Source organism: Scyliorhinus canicula, chromosome 2, assembly GCF_902713615.1.
Source record: "Scyliorhinus canicula chromosome 2, sScyCan1.1, whole genome shotgun sequence".
Taxonomy (NCBI): Eukaryota; Metazoa; Chordata; class Chondrichthyes; order Carcharhiniformes; family Scyliorhinidae; genus Scyliorhinus; species Scyliorhinus canicula.
Window position 1 is genome coordinate 240,367,864 of NC_052147.1, and position 17,013 is coordinate 240,384,876.

Below are 17,013 nucleotides of genomic sequence, written 5' to 3' on the forward strand. Positions count from 1 at the left end.
AGAATGGTTGAAGGATGTTTAAGCCAGAAGCTGAGGTAAACTTGGTTTCTTGGTAAAGTTGCAAGTAGAGAGAAAGGGAAACCACAAAAAAATGTTTGAATGGTCAGGAATGAAAAAACGATAAGGAAATCAATAAAAAAATAAACTGACAAATGCCAGGAAACTGATAACGGTGCAAGAAGGGATCACATTGGAAAATATACCTGGGGAAATAACGCAAAGAGCAAAGTTTTCTGTTCGTATGTCTGGAATGTGTCCATTGAAAAAAATGCAGGAATATTTATCACACATTGGTGAAACTGCTGAGACCTCTGACAACGTCCTTCATTGGTTTCTGAAATAATTACCTCAAACCTAGAGTTCTCTCATGGATATTTTGCACAGTTGATTGGAATCAGGATTGAAAGGTAGTAAATGTGTCTCCCACTTTCAAAAAGGGGAGAGATGATCCATCAAATTGTAGACCCGCACATCTTTCTTCACGCATGGAAATGCATTTTAAAGTATTATGAGCAATACAAGGGCCAAGGGATAACCCAAGGCAGTCAGCATGAGAGGTCACAGGAACCCTTCCAGTCCAGGAGGGTATTAAGCCAGATCATTATGCCTCTAGTTATTCAGCAGGGCATTACACAAGGAACATAGAACATAGAACACTACAGCGCAGTACGGGCCCGTCGGCCCTCGATGTTGCGCCAACCTGTGAAACCATCTGAAGCCTATCTGACCTACACTATTCCATTTTCATCCATATGTCTATCCAGTGACCACTTAAATGCCCTTAAAGTTGGCGAGTCTACTACTGTTGCAGGCAGGGCGTTCCACACCCCTACTACTCTCTGAGTAAAGAAACTGCCTCTGATATCTGTCCTATATCTATCACCCCTCAATTTAAAGCTATGTCCCCTCGTGTTGGTCATCACCGTCCGAGGAAAAAGACTCTCACTGTCCACCCTATCTAACCCTCTGACTATCTTATATGTCTCTATTAAGTCACCTCTCAGCCTTATAGAACATATAGAACTTGTGCATCTCCAGTGTTGCATCATCTCTCATTGCAAGACCTACTGCTAATTGCCAGAACTAGCGCTTGTCTGCTGTAGTCAAGATCATCGCTGATCTCAATATCTTCCCCTGTGTCTGTTTCCAGATTGCAGCACAAACATAATGTCAGTTGGTCTGCAGACCACAATTGCAAAGAGAAAGTGGTCCAATGCCACGTTTTCCCTTCCCAACAGCACATTGGGTGCACCTACACCTCAAAGACTACAGCTGTTCAAGAAGGCAACTCACCACCACCTTCTGAAGGGCAACTAGTGATGGACAATAAATGCTGACCCAACTAGCGACATCGGCATCCTGTAAATTAATATTTTAAAAAATTACCCTCAGCCTTTCTGACATTTCCCCGACAAGGTGGCTCCTGTTAAGAAAGGTGGAAAGAATAAAAAGGGCCGTTCTGCATTCAACGAGGTGGTTACGAGGGAATATACAATAAATGTATACAAGCACATCCATGCTGTGGATTTGAAGGGACATGCTCCCCATCTCTTAAGGAGATCCATAGATTTGCAGTGAAGGAGATGGGCATTCCAGATGTCTGCGTTGATTCTCAATTGAACAAGGCTGTTTGGGACAAAAGTGTAAGGAATGTTCCATATCACATTCGTGTGCTTTTATCCAGAAAGCGTATTGAGGATTAGGACTCTCCGAACAAACTCCACACATTGGTAACTTACGTTCCCGTCACATGCTACAAAGGCCTGCAGACACTTAACGTTGATGAAAACTAAATTGTAAACGTTAAAAAAATTAGCCTCTATATGGAGCAGATGGGAGCAGTAGACCCCTGGAGATTCGCCCACCCGGGGGAGAAAGAATTCTCTTTCTTCTCCCCAGTACACAACGTGTACACCAGAATTGACTTCTTTGTGGTGGGGAAAACGGTGCTTCCAGAGATAGACAAGGTGGAATACTCCGCAATTGTGATATCAGACCACGCTCCACACTACATGGATGTGCGGCTAGAGACGGGAAGGGCCCAGCGCCCCAAATGGAGGTTGGACGGTGCCTTACTAGCTGACAAGGCCTTCAGCGAAAGGATAGCGCAGGCCATAGCGGAGTACACTGAGATCAACCAAAACGGGGAGGTCTCACCCTCCACGTTCTGGGAAGCGCTTAAGGCCGTACTAAGAGGGGAAATCATAGCCTACAAAGCGCAAAGAGATAGGGAGGAAAGGGTGGCTAGGCAGAAGCTGGTCGACTCCATACTGGAGGTAGACCATAAATACTCTGAGGCCCCGACTGTAGAACTCCTGGCGGAGAGAAAAGAATTACAAAGGAACTTTGACCTGTTCTCCACCAGGAAAGCAGTACACCAACTCCGCCAGGCACGCGGGGCCCTATACGAACACGGAGACAAAGCCAGCCGCCTGTTGGCCCACCAGCTGAGAAAGCAGGCAGCCAGCAGAGAAATTGCGCAAATCAGAGATACCAGAGGCAAGTTGGAAACAGAACCAGAGAGGATTAACAAAACCTTCAAGGCCTTCTACCAAGAGCTGTACACCTCAGAGCCCCCAACGGGGAAGGCTGGGATGAACCGGTTTCTTGACGGACTGAACATACCAGTTGTGGGAGAGGGCAGAAAACGGGATCTGGAAGCACCACTAGCACTGGGAGAGATCATGGAGAGCATTAGCTCCATGCAGGCGGGGAAGGCGCCGGGAATGGACGGATTCCCGGCGGACTTCTACAAAAAATTTGCGACAGCGCTGGCCCCGCACCTGCGGGAGATGTTCACAGACTCGCTAGCTAGGGGCACGTTGCCACCCACGTTAGCACAGGCCTCAATCTCGCTGATACCTAAGAAAGACAAAGACCCAACGGAATGTGGGTCATACAGACCCATATCTCTGCTGAATGCAGACGCCAAAATACTGGCCAAAATCCTAGCCAAAAGGCTAGAAGACTGTGTACCTGAGGTGGTCACAGAGGACCTGACGGGCTTTGTCAAAGGTAGACAGCTGACCGCGAACATCAGGCGCCTGCTGAACGTGATAATGACCCCCTCCGGGGAGAGAACACAAGAGGTGATCGTCTCCCTGGACGCAGAAAAGGCCTTCGACAGAGTCGAGTGGAAATACCTCATAGAGGTACTGGAGCGGTTCGGGTTTGGAACAGGGTTCACCGCTTGGGTAAAGCTCCTGTACAACGCTCCCATGGCGAGTGTACAGACCAACAATACCAACTCCCAATACTTCCAGCTGCACAGGGGCACCAGACAAGGATGCCCACTGTCCCCGCTGCTGTTTGCACTAGCAATTGAACCGCTAGCAATCGCGCTCAGGGCAGCAAAAAATTGGAGGGGGATCCGAAGGGGAGGTAGAGAGCACAGAGTCTCACTCTATGCGGATGATCTGCTCCTCTATATCTCGGACCCACAAAGCAGCATGGACGGAATCATCGCGCTCCTGAAAGAGTTTGGAGCCTTCTCGGGCTACAAACTCAACATGAGCAAAAGTGAGATCTTCCCATTACACCCGCAAGGGGGGGGGGGGGGGGGGGGGGGGGGCAGCACTAAAGGGGCTGCCGTTCAAACAAGCCCGACATAAATTCCGCTACCTGGGGATCCAAATAGCCCATGACTGGAAAGGGATCCACAAATGGAACCTCACCAGCCTGACGGAGGAAGTTAAAAAGGACCTGCAAAGATGGAACACACTCCCGCTCTCCCTCGCGGGGAGAGTTCAGACGATCAAAATGAACGTACTGCCCAGGTTCCTCTTCCTGTTTAGATCCATTCCGATCTACATCCCCAAGGCCTTTTTCAAAGCGCTGGACAAACTCATCATGGCGTTCGTATGGGGGGTAAAAATGCTAGGATCCCAAAGAAGGTCTTACAAAAAACAAAAACCAGGGGAGGGTTAGCCCTCCCGAATCTACAATTCTACCACTGGGCAGCAACAGCCGAGCGAGTAAGGGGATGGATCCAGGAGCCAGAAGCTGAGTGGGTGCGTGCGGAGGAGGCCTCCTGCATGGGAACCTCCCTCCGGGCCCTCGCCACGGCAGCACTCCCATCCCCACCCAAAAAACACTCCAGCAGCCCAGTGGTGACAGCCACCCTCCAATCCTGGAACCAACTGCGGCAGCAACTTGGCCTGACCAAAATGTCGAACAGGGCTCCCATCTGCAACAACCATAGGTTCAAACCAGCACTGACCGACGCCACCTTCAAAAGGTGGAGGCAGGACGGGGGGACACTGACAGTCAGGGACCTATACACGGACGACAGGATCGCAACACTGGACGAACTGACAGAGAAATTTCAGCTAGCTGGGGGGAACGAGCTACGGTACCTGCAGCTCAAAAACTTCCTACGAAAGGAGACAAGGACGTACCCACAACCGCCACGACAGACACTACTGGAAGACCTACTGGACGCAAGTATCCTAGAGAAAGGGAACTGTAGTGACATGTATGACGACTGGTAGATAGGGACGACACCGTACTGGACGCAACAAGGAGGAAATGGGAGGACGACCTGGGGATGGAGATAGGGTGGGGACTCTGGAGCGAAGCACTGCATAGGGGCAACTCCACCTCCACGTGCGCAAGGCTCAGCCTGACGCAACTAAAAGTGGTACATAGAGCCCACTTAACAAGAACCCGTATGAGTAGGTTCTTCCCGGAGGTGGAAGACAGATGTGAACGGTGCCAAAGAGGCCCGGCCAACCACGCCCACATGTTCTGGTCTTGCCCCAGACTCGTGGAGTACTGGACAGCCTTCTTCGAGGTTATGTCCAAAGTGGTGGGAGTGAGGGTGGAGCCATGCCCGATAGTGGCGGTCTTCGGGGTTTCAGAACAGCCAGATCTATTCCTGGGGAGGAGGGCGGACGCCCTTGCCTTTGCCTCCCTGATCGCCCGCCGTAGAATCCTGTTTGGCTGGCGGTCAGCAGCACCGCCCAGAGCTGCGGACTGGCTGTCCGACCTCTCGGAATCTCTCCAAATGGAGAAAATCAAATTTGCCATCCGAGGGTCGGACGACGGCTTCCACAGAACGTGGGAGCCATTCATGCAACTGTTCCGGGACCTATTTGTGGCCAATGTACAAGAGGAAGAATAGTCGGGGGAAGGTAGCGGGAGGGGGGGGGGCTACAGGTTCGTTACGGGGGTTCGATGGCTAGCTAAGGCCCAAAACCAAACTAAATAAACATGTTGGGGGGGGGGGGGGGGGGGGCGCAGTTACTACTACGAAGATGCTTACCTGTAAATATGTATGTTAATTTTTGCGTGTTTGTTTTTTTTTTTTGTTTCTCTCTCCTAACAATTTGTAATTTGTTCAATATAAAATATGAAAACTGAATAAATACATTTATAAAAAAAAAAAAAAAAAAATTAGCCTCAGTCAACAGCTGGGGGGGGGGGAGAGGGGGGGTAGTTAATTAATTGATTAATTGTTTTTGGGTTGAGGAAGGAGTTGTTAAATGTTAGTTAAATATGTGAAATGTAAATTGTCTTAAACATTTTTAAAAAGCCAATAAAAATATTAATTAAAGAAATTTAAAATAGAAAGACATTTCTAGTGACTTTCATAGCAGCAACTTTTCATTTAACTAAAAATGCCGCCCTCCCAACTTGTATCACCCATGAATTATTGGGAGGCTGTACAATGACAGTGATATTAATGGAAAACAAAATGACATTTGGGCCCTTAAACCAGCATGTCCAGTTTTGCATTATGGTGTTAGGATCCTCCCGGCTTCATGTGGAAGTGCCGATTGGTACCATTTCAGCGCAATTAAAAAAAAAACATTTATTTTGCTGCTCTAATTATGCTAAAAATTGGAACCTTAGTGAAATGTAAATCATCCCAAATGACTTTCATGATGTTGACACGTAAAACCTATTTTCTGATTGCTGTTATTTCTTCAGGAGCTGATCAGAAATGTTAGCTCCTTACAAAGCACTTTAATAAGGAAAGTGATGACTGTGGTAGTCACATATAACATATGAGATATAATATGCTAAGGCTCCTGTACTACAGGTAGGGGGGTAGATCCCTGGCCTGCTGACTCCGCCCAGCAGGCGGAGTATAAATGTGTGTGCTCACTGAGCTGCAGCCATTTTGGCAGCAGCAGCAGGAGGCTACACATTTCTGCTTAATAAAGCCTTGATTACACTCTACTCTCATCTCACTGTAATTGATAGTGCATCAATTTATTAAGCAAAGATTTTACAACAATGGACCTCCGCATCAAGGCAGATTGCCTTCAGCTGCACTCTCAAGCAGACAACGCCAAATCAGCCTTCGCCCATTGGCCAGCTTGCTTTGAAGCCGACATCAGATCTGCGACAGAACCACCCACAGAGTCACAGGAACTCCAGATCCTGTATACACAGCTGAACGCCGATATCTTTCCCCTCATCCGGGACACGCCTACCTACGCTGAGGCCATGGCGCTTCTGAAAGAGAACTACACCCAGCACACCAACAAACTCTACGCCAGGCACTTTCTGTACACGGGGCATCAACTCTGTGAGTCTGTTGAAGATTTCTGGCGTGCCCTGCATGCCCTGGCGAGGGACTGCGATTGTCAGGCCGTTTTGGCCGTTGAACATTCTGAACTAATCAGGGACGCTTTCGTTACGGGAATAGGGTCGGCATACATCTACCAGCGCCTCTTAGAAGGGGCTACCCTTGACCTCGCGGCGACCATGAAACACGCGATCTCACTCACGGTCGCCTCCGGTAATGTACAAGCCTACGCCACCCCCCCCCCCCCCCACCGCACGGCGCCCCCCCCCCCCTCCTGGACATCGTGGACCCCACCAGCGAACACCCCATCATGGACCCCACCAGCGACCGCCCCATCTTTCACCCCACCAGCGACCGCCCCCAGCCAACCCAAAGTCTGCGCCGCGCGGCGGTAGCCAACCCCGGGGGACCAAAGTGCCAGTTCTGCGGACAGACAAAGCACCCCCGGCAGCTCAAACCGGTGCGGAGCACACTCTGCAAGGCCTGCGGGAAGAAAGGACATTTCGCTGCTGTGTGCCAGGCCCCCTCGATCGCCGCTGTAACCAGGCCCATTGTTCCTGCACCCCCCACGTGCGACCCGTGGGCGTCGCCATTTTCGCCCCTGCAAACCACGTGCGGCCCGTGGACGCCGCCATCTTCCTCGTCTCAGATCATGTGCGGCCCGTGGGCGCCACCATCTTCCCCCCATCAGGCCTAGTGCGGCCCGTGGGTGACACCATCTTTAACGCCACCTGCCACGTGCTCCCCGTGGGCACCGCCACCTTCCACACCTCAGGACCCCTGCTCGTCGGGCACCTCATCGGGCCGAACAACCTCGCAACCGCGTCGTCGACGATAAAAGTCGAAGGGCACAAGACATCCTGCCTTCTTTACTCCGGGAGCACAGAGAGCTTCATCCACCCTGATACGGTAAGGCGCTGCTCCCTTGCGGTACACCCCATCACACAACGAATCTCTCTGGCCTCCGGATTCCACACCGTGGCGATCCGGGGGTAATGCACTGCCACCCTCACCATCCAGGGCATAGAGTTCTGCAACTTCCGGCTCTACGTCCTCCCAAACCTCTGCGTTGCCTTGCTACTTGGCCTGGACATCCAGTGCAATCTTCAAAGTCTCACTCTGAAATTTGGCAGGCCCCTACCACCCCTTACTGTATGTGATCTCACAACCTCAGCCCAGATTGCAAACCCATCGCCACCAGGAGCAGACGGTACAGTGCCCGGGACAGGACCTTCATCAGGTCTGAGGTCCAGCGGCTGCTGCGGGAAGGTATCATCGAGGTCAGCAACAACCCCTGGAGATCAAGTGGTAGTTGTGAAAACTGGGAAGAAAAACAGGATGGTCGTTGACTACAGTCAGACCATCAATCGGAACACGCAGCTCGATGCGTACCCCATCCCACGCATATCTGATATGGTCAATCAGATTGCACAGTACCGGGTCTTCTCGACAGTGCACCTGAAATTTGCCTACCACCAGCTCCCCATTCGCAAGGCGGACCGCCCGTACACTGCGTTTGAAGCGGACGGCCGCCTTTACCTCTTCCTTAGGGTTCCCTTCGGCGTCACTAATGGGGTCTCAGTCTTCCAACGGGAGATGGACCGAATGGTTGACCGGTACGGACTGCAGGCCTCCTTCCCGTTCCTGGATAACGTCACCATCTGCGGCCAAGACCAGTAGGACCACGACGCTAACCTTTCCAAATTCCTCCATGCGGCCAAACTCCTCAACCTTACGTACAACTCGGAGAAGTGCGTGATAAGCACCAACTGCTTAGCCATCCTCAGCTATGTGGTGCAAAATGGAGTTCTAGGGCCCGACCCCGATCACATGCGTCCCCTCATGGAACTACCCCTCCCCCACTGCCCCAAGGCCCGCAAACGATGCTTGGGGTTCTTCTCATACTACACCCAATGGGTCCCTAACTATGCGGACAAGACCCGCCCACTCATTCACTCCACCACTTTCCCCCTGACGGCCGAGGCTCACCAGGACATCAACCGTCTCAAGGCTGACATCGCCAAGCCCGCGATGCACGCGGTCGATGAGACGCTCCCCTTTCAAGTTGAGAGCAATGATTCAGACGTCGCTCTGGCCGCCATCCTCAACCAGGCAGGCAGGCCCGTTGCATTCTTTTCACGAACCCTCCATGCCTCCGAAATTCGGCACTCCTCCGTCGAGAAGGAGGCCCAAGCCATCATAGAAGCTGTGCAGCATTGGAGGCATTACCAGGCCGGCAGGGGATTCACTCTCCTCACTGACCAACGGTCAGTTGCCTTCATGTTTAATAACACACAGCGGGGCAAGATCAAAAATGATAAAATCTTGAGGTGGAGGATCGAGCTCTCCACCTACAATTACGAGATTTTGTATCGCCCTGGTAAGCTCAACGAGCCCCCCGATGCCCTATCCTGAGGTACATATGCTCGCGCATAAGTGGACCAATTCCGGACCCTACACAACGCTCCCTTTCACCCAGGGGTCACCCGTTTGATTCACTTCATAAAGGCGCGCAATCTGCCCTACTCCATTGAGGAGGTCAGGGCAGAGACTATCAGGTCTGCGCGGTGTGCAAACCGCACATCTACCGGCCAGACCGTGCACATCTAGTGAAGGCCTCCCGCTCCTTTGAACGCCTCAGCGTGGATTTCAAAGGGCCCCTCCCATCCACTGACCGAAACACGTACTTCCTTAATGTGGTCGACAAATACTCCAGATTCCCCTTCACCGTCCCATGCCCCAATATGATGTCTGCCACAGACATCAAAGCACTCAACACCATCTTTGCCCTGTTCGGTTTCCCCGCCTACATCCACAACGACCAGGGATCCTTTATGAGTGATGAGCTGCGTCAGTACCTGCTCAGCAAGGGCATCGCCTCGAGCAGGACGACCAGCTACAACCCCCGGGGAAACGGGCAGGTGGAGCGGGAGAATGGGACGGTCTGGAAGGCCGTCTAGCTGGCCCTAGGGTCCAAAACTCTCCCGGTCTCCCACTGGCAGGAGGTTCTCCCTGACACCCTTCACTCCATCCGATCGCTACTTTGCACTGCGACTAATACAACGCCCCATGAACGTCTCCTTGCCTTCACCAGGAAGTCTGGGGTTTCTCTCACAACGTGTCTGGCAGCTCGAGGACCCGTTCTCCTCCGCAAGCACATGCGGCTCCACAAGATGGACCCATGGTCGAGAGGGCACAGCTACTCCATGCTAACCCGCACCGACGGCCGCCAAGACACAGTCTCCCTCAGGGACCTGGCACCAGCTGGTTTGCCATCCCTCCACCCCCCCCCCCCACCCCCCCACCGCAGTGCAACCCATCCCCACCCCCGCGCACCTCACCACAGCCCCCGCTCCAGGACAATCCGTCCTCTCCTTGGTCCCACCTGGGGATGAAGATGAGCTCTGTACGCTCCCGGAGTCACCGGCGATCGAGCCGATGCTTGCATCCCACCGAGACTGCGGCGCTCACAACGGAGGATCAAGGCACCCAATCGGCTGAATTTGTGAACTTTCTCCAAAATGTTAATCTTAAAATGCATGTAAATAGTTTTTCCACCACCCCCACTGGACTCTTTTTTAAACAGGGGTTGAATGTGGTAGTCACCATTTTTGTACATATCGCATATGAGATGTAATACGGTAAGGCTCCTGTACTGCAGGTACGGGGGTAGATCCCTGCCCAGTAGACGGAGTATAAATGTGTGTACGCACCGAGCTGCAGCCATTTCGGCAGCAGCTGCAGGAGGCTACACACTCTGCTTAATAAAGCCTAGATTACACTCTACTCTCGTCTCGTTGTAATTGATAGTGCATCAATGAGAAATCCAACTTATACTCAAAATGGACTGGCTGGGAAAGGTGGGGAATTGGCCTGCTTTGTGTGGCACTAGCTGCCTGGTTGGGTCTGGGATGAAAGGGGTGATGATGAACAGGATCATTCAATGCACTGGCACCAGACTGTAAATTTTTCGTGGACCCCAAGGGCACTTCTGTTGCTCCTGGGCACTTCCGTTTCTCCTGCGTTCACAAAACTAAATATATACTGGACTCTTTGGTGAGTGGCATTCAGGAGTCTATTTGTTTTTTCTTTATTCGTTTATGGTGTGTAGGCTGCACCAGCATTTATTGGCCATCCCTGAGGGCATTTAAGAGTCAACCACATTGCTGTCGGTCTGGAGTCACATGTAGGACAGACCAGGTAAAGATAACATATTTCCTTCCCTCAAGGGCATTACTGAACCAGATGGGTTTTTACAACAACCAATTCATCAGACTTTTAATTCCACATTTTTTATTAATTCAACCATCTGCCTAGGTGGGACTTAACCTGGGTCCCCAGAGCATTATACATGGCTATCTGGATTACTAGTCCAGTGACATCACCACTATGCCACTGCCTCCCAGAGAATACATGGTGCAAACTCTCTCGATTTTACATGAAATTTCCATCTGGGCTCCTACAATTGGCCTAGGGCCACAACTTGCATGTTCAGAGAGCCTAACAATTAAGCAGTTGAGAAGAAGAACATGATTCTTTTGATAATTACGAAGAACAAGTCCAATTTGTTCCTTCTTTTAAATTCAAAATTTATTTTATAGCTGCAGAAAATTTGTACAAGTCCATGGGAGAAATTAGGCAAGATAAAGTTGAACTGCAGCTAGTGAATAGCATATCCTCCACGACCTTCTAATCTTACTGTCAGACTTAGTTTTCCAAAATACCATTAAAATTCAATGGAAATTGCTTTTTCTCCTCACCATGCGTAATGTTGGGTTAAGGGGTCATCAAAATACATTCATGAGCCTGTATTGCTTTCATAAATTAAGGATTTCACAAGTTAGTTTATTGCCTGATTGCATTGCAAGTTCTCTGAAAAGTGACCCTACTTGATTTAAGATTGGTAATTTTCTGAATAGTTGGTAATGGCCTGCAAAAAAATGCCCACTGAATTTTCCAGCAGTTTTTTCCAACATTGATGGAAAAGAAATGTATTGATCCTTACATTGAGGACTAATTTGCAGGGGCTTGCAGCTACCACCTGCTTCATTTTGGGGCCTTGCACGTCTAAAGTTGCCTGGACCATGGGTGGCACAATGGCGCAGTGGTTAGCCCTGCTGCCAATGGCACGGAGGACCTGGGTTCGATCCTGGCTCTGGGTCACTCGCTGTGTGGAGTTTGCACATTCTCCCCGTGTCTGGGTGGGTTTCACCCCCACAACACAAAGATGTGCAGGTTAGCTGGATTGGCCACGCTAAACTACCCCTTAACTGGAAAGAAACAATTGGGTACTCTAAATTAATTTTAAAAATAAATAAATAAAGTTGTCTGAACCAATATTGCATCCAACACACTTATGACCCAGGCTGACAGATCACAGTATGACGTTTGCAGATTTCTATGCCAGAGAAATATGTAGCTATAACTTGTACTTCATTCCATTGCTACCAACATATATTTCTCTGTTGATGAGCAGTATAAAGGGACCCGGTCTTCAGGTTTCTAGGAGACACCTAAAAGCAAAATGGTTAATAATTAGATCCCATTTAACTGGCGTCTGTCTTTAGTTTTGGGATTATGCATTTTGGATTTTAAAAAGTCCTTGCAATTGAAGGCAGCTTGCAAGCTAGGGGAGAATATTTCTGTTGTAATCACTAAACCATTATTAGCCCTTTGATTTTTTTTTGAAACCTAATGTTCTGAATCCTGCAAGTTCAATTTAAATACCATATAGATCTTTTTGTAGTGAACAAATTATTACTGTGAACGTTTGTAGTGTTGGCCAATATACTTTCATGGTCAGTGCTTCCCATTTGTCATTCTGAAAAGTTAAATACTGATAGGCAAATCTCTTGTGCATTACAGAACCAATGTATTATAGATGGAATTCACGCAATTAATTCACTTTTTATAGTAGCTATATCTTTACTACCCAAACAACTCCATCAGAAAGAATCTATAGGGTGAAGTTCTTCTAAAAATGTGAGAATGGATGAGTAATTAATGGCTCGTGAAAAAAAATTGCTTTCACAGACTTTAAATGCAAAGATGAAAAAAAATCCTGTCAATTATTCCTCAATGTAAGGGTCAATACATTTCTTTCCCAGCACTGTTGGCATTCTGCTGGAAAATGCAGTGTACATTTATTTTGCAGGACAATATCAACAGTTAAGAAAATGACCAATTTAAGATCGAGCAGGGACACTTTTCAGGGAGCTGTGTAATGCAATCAGGTACTAAAACCAACTTGTGAAATCTATAATTTTGGAAGCAATACAGACTCATGAATGCATTTTGATGGTCCCTTAACCCTGCATTAATCACGGTTAGAGGAAAAAAAACTTCCATTGAATTTTAATGGTATTTTGGAGAAATATGCCTGGCAGTAAGATTAGAAGGTTATGGAGGACATGTTACTCACTAGCTGCTGTTCAGATTACTTCAACTTGCAAATATTTGCTCTAATTTCTCCCATGGACTTTTACAAATTTTACTACAGTTACAAAATAGATCTTGAATTCAAAAAGGAATTGGACACTTTCTTCCATTAATCACAAAAAAAATGGTTCTTTCTCAACTGCTTAACTTACCTTACATTTGCACAATACATTACAGGTTTGCATGTCAAGCTATAAATCTAAGGCAGTCTTTTAAACGCTGCAACACACTTAGAAGGCTACATACTTGGTCATAGTTTTGTAATACCTAGCTTTTTCTCGTAATGTAACTTATTTACATAATGTCACTGCTTCCTGAAAATGAAAAAATGAAAATTGCTTATTGTCACGAGTAGGCTTCAATGAAGTTACTGGGAAAAGCCCCTAGTCGCCACATTCCGGCGCCTGGTATGGGAATTGAACCGTGCTGCTGGCCTGCTTTAAAAGCCAGTGATTTAGCCCAGTGAGCTAAACCAGCCCCAATTCATTATTACACATCATTAGTATTGTAATGGCTGCCTTATTGGGAAAATATACGCAGTAGTTGTGGAATAAACACATTCCGCCACTTGATTGGTGAATTAGCTGAGTGTGTCAGTTTCATCTTTCACTCAGTACAATTCACTGTTCTAAATCGACAAAATCTGTCAGTTAATCATATTTGTCAAATTAAAGCGCAAAGGCATATTGAACCGAAAACAAATGTTGTCATTTTCTTTGCATTTCCTATATTTCATCCCATTGTATTATGCTGAATTCAAAAGGGATACATTATGAGTTCAGTTTGTGTGAACTTGATTGGTATTCCCATGAGTTCTGAAGGTTGAGGGATGATCTCATTGACATGTTCAAAAAGGGTTTGATAGGATAATTACAGATAAATGTTTCCCCTGCTGAGGGACTCTAATGCAAAGGTGCTCGATATTAAAGTCAGAGCGAGAACATTTAAGATTGCAATCAGAAAGCACCTTTTCACAAAAGGATAGCGGAAATCTGGAATTCTCAAATCTGGAAAGAAAATTCAGATTGAGATTGGTAGATTTTTTTTAGTTAGACTTTTGTTCAGTTTGAATATAGGTAGGTATGTGGAGCTGTTTTTTGGTATCATGAATAACGTACATAAAGCACACGTGGCAGACATCAACGCAATCAACACAGAGACGAAAGAAAAATGAGGAATAAGGTTCTCAGATATGTTTTCCAGGCAAATGTCTGCTTGAAGAGAGACAAGAGCATTTTTCAAATAAAGACTGACATATTTGAGTATAGGGTGGATAAGGAATGCTTGCACCCGGTGAAGGAAAGGTTCAGGCTATAAAAGAGATCCCAACTCCAAAAATTGCTAAGGAATTGCAATCATTTCTGGCTCTCATACATTATTACAGGAAGCGTATTCCAAATTTGGCCATTCTGTTGGGATCCCTTCAATCTTGTTAAGGAAAAAAATCAGAAGTGGGCCTGGGGAGCTTCACAGGAGGAGGTGTTCACAGAAATGAAGAGGCGGGTGTCATCCTCCCAGCTGCTCATCCACTATGATCCATGAAGATGTCGGAATGGAGCTTTGTCTGGTGACCAGGATTTGATGGGGACATCAAGCGGGTCATGCGAAGATGCCTGGCATGTGAGGAGCACCAGAAGCTCCCCACTTTGACCTTTCTTCATCCCTGAGAATGACCAAGCCGTCGCTGGGTAAGGACCTTGAGGACTTTGTTGGGCCTTTTATGGGGTCCATATTTCTAATCCTTCTGGGCGCCCATTCTAAATGGTTTGACATATATAGGGTGGCACGGTAGCACAGTGGTTAACACTGTAGCTTCACAGTGCCAGTGTCCTAGGTTTGCTTCCTGGCTTGAGTCACTGTCTGTACGGAGTCTGCACATTCTCCCCATGTCTGTGTGAGTTTCCTCCAAGTGCTCCATTTTTTTTCCCCACAAGTCAGCACGGGCAGCACGGTAGCACAAGTGGATAGCACTGTGGCTTCACAGCGCCAGGGTCCCAGGTTCGATTCCCCGCTGGGTCACTGTCTGTGCGGAGTCTGCACGTTCTCCCCGTGTTTGCGTGGTTTTCCGCCGGGTGCTCCGGTTTCCTCCCACAGTCCAAAGACGTGCAGGTTAGGTGGATTGGCCATGCTAAATTGCCCTTAGTGACCAAGAAGGTTAGGAGGGGTTATTGGGTTATGGAGGTAGGGTGGAAGTGAGGGCTTAGTGGGTCGGTGCAGACTCGATGGGCCTAATGGCCTCCTTCTGCACTGTATGTTCTATGTTGTAAGTCCCGAAAGATGTTCTTGTCAGGTGAACTGGATATTCTGAATTCTCCCGCAGTGTACCCGAACAGGCGTCGGAGCATGGTGACTCGGGGCTTTTCTCAGTAACTTCATTGCAGTGTTAATGTAAGCCTATTTGTGACAATAATAAAGATTATATTATTATATAAGGGATGGCCTCCTCACATCGAAGTCCACCATCAAGAAATTAAGGTGCTCTTCTTAAAGGTGGGATTCTTAAAGCACTGGTCACTGATAACGGGACCCTGTTCATGAGTGAGGAAATCTCGCATTCGAACGTATGAATGGAATCAGACACATCCGAATCGCCAGGTGCCACCTGTCATCCAATGACGTGGTTGAACGGGCGGTCCAAATATTTAAGAGAGGCAGGCGGAAACACACTGTGGGCTCTCTGGACTCGTGACTGGAGTGGCTCCAGCAGAGTTGCTGATGGCTCAGAATCTGATTAAGCCTGACTTTCCCAAACCTGGGGAAGAAAGAAGAGCTGCAGCAAGACTCGCAGCAAAAGTATCTTGACCACAGGATGCCAGGAGGGAACCTTCAACCGGGAGCCACAGTTTACGCCCGCAACTTCGGAGATTGAGCACTCTGGCTCCCAGGGGTCATATTGGAGAAAGCAGAGCCGGATGGGTTAAGGTCCAAGGGAAGACTTTGCGCAAACATATTGACCATCTGAAGAAGCGAGAGCCCGCACTAGCGGATGTCTGACCAGGCGCTGAAGGCCTTCTCAGATGGTTGCAGAAGGGGAACCTTCGGATTTAGGGGGTGGGTGGGGAAATGTGTAATATCCCCTGAGAGGAAACAATGGTTGATCACCCGTGGGGCTCTAGGAATATGAGCTTCCATGCTAGTGGGCAGAGGCCACCCAGCTGGGGCTCATAAGAATCCAGTATAAAAGCCAGTCTGGAAAGGGACCGGCACGTTGGTTGTCCCAATGGGACTATGTTCTGTAAATAGTTTGCTGCCATGGGCAGATTTATGTTATTCTGATTAAATCCTATGTTCTTCTAATTGCTGGATTCCTGGACCTTAATAGTGGGAAAGTGACATTTACATTTTTTCCAATTTTGGGCGGGAAGGGAGCCCCCTCAGAGTTGGGGCACCCTCCTCTCCCTCCGGGGCATTGGAGTTCCAAGATCTACCTCTCCCTCTGGTTTACCCCCAGTTCTGCAATCATTCCCCTCCCGACCCTCCCCCTCCAGGCATCTCCAACCCTCCCACCCGGGACTCCTAGAATTTACAAAGAACAAAGTACAGGAACAGGCCCTTCGGCCCTCCAAGCCTGCGCCGACCATGGTACCTGCTTAAACTAAAACAGTCTGCACTTACTCATATATTTGTCTACATGTCCCTTAGCTGCCGCTGTCGTACCTGCTCCCACCACCTCCCAGGCAGCACATTCCATATATTTACCACCCTCTGTGTAAAACACTTGCCTCGCACATCTGTTCTAAACTTTTCCCCACGCACTTTCAACCTATGTCCCTTAGTACTGGACTTTCCTACCCTAAGAAAGAGCATCTGACTATCCACGCTGACAATGCCACTCATAATCTTGTAGACCTCTATCAGGTCGCCTTTCAACCTCAATCGTTCCAATGAGAACAGACCGAGTTTATCTAACCTGTCCTCGTAGCTAATGCCCTTCATACCAGGCAACATCCTAAGAAACCACTTCTGTACCCTCTCCAAAGCATCTATATCCTTCTGGTAGTATGGTGACCAGAATTGTACACAATATTCCAAATGAGGCC

At 48.5% G+C, this 17,013-nt stretch overlaps 1 protein-coding gene and 1 pseudogene across 13 annotated transcripts in view; one reads left to right on the forward strand and one right to left on the reverse strand.

The window, feature by feature from the left end:
* Nucleotides 1–17,013, reverse strand: part of nckap5l (NCK-associated protein 5-like) — an 837,372-nt gene that overhangs the window by 38,000 nt on the left and 782,359 nt on the right. The window lies entirely within an intron of this gene.
* On the forward strand, nucleotides 15–1,793 carry LOC119962480 (annotated as a pseudogene).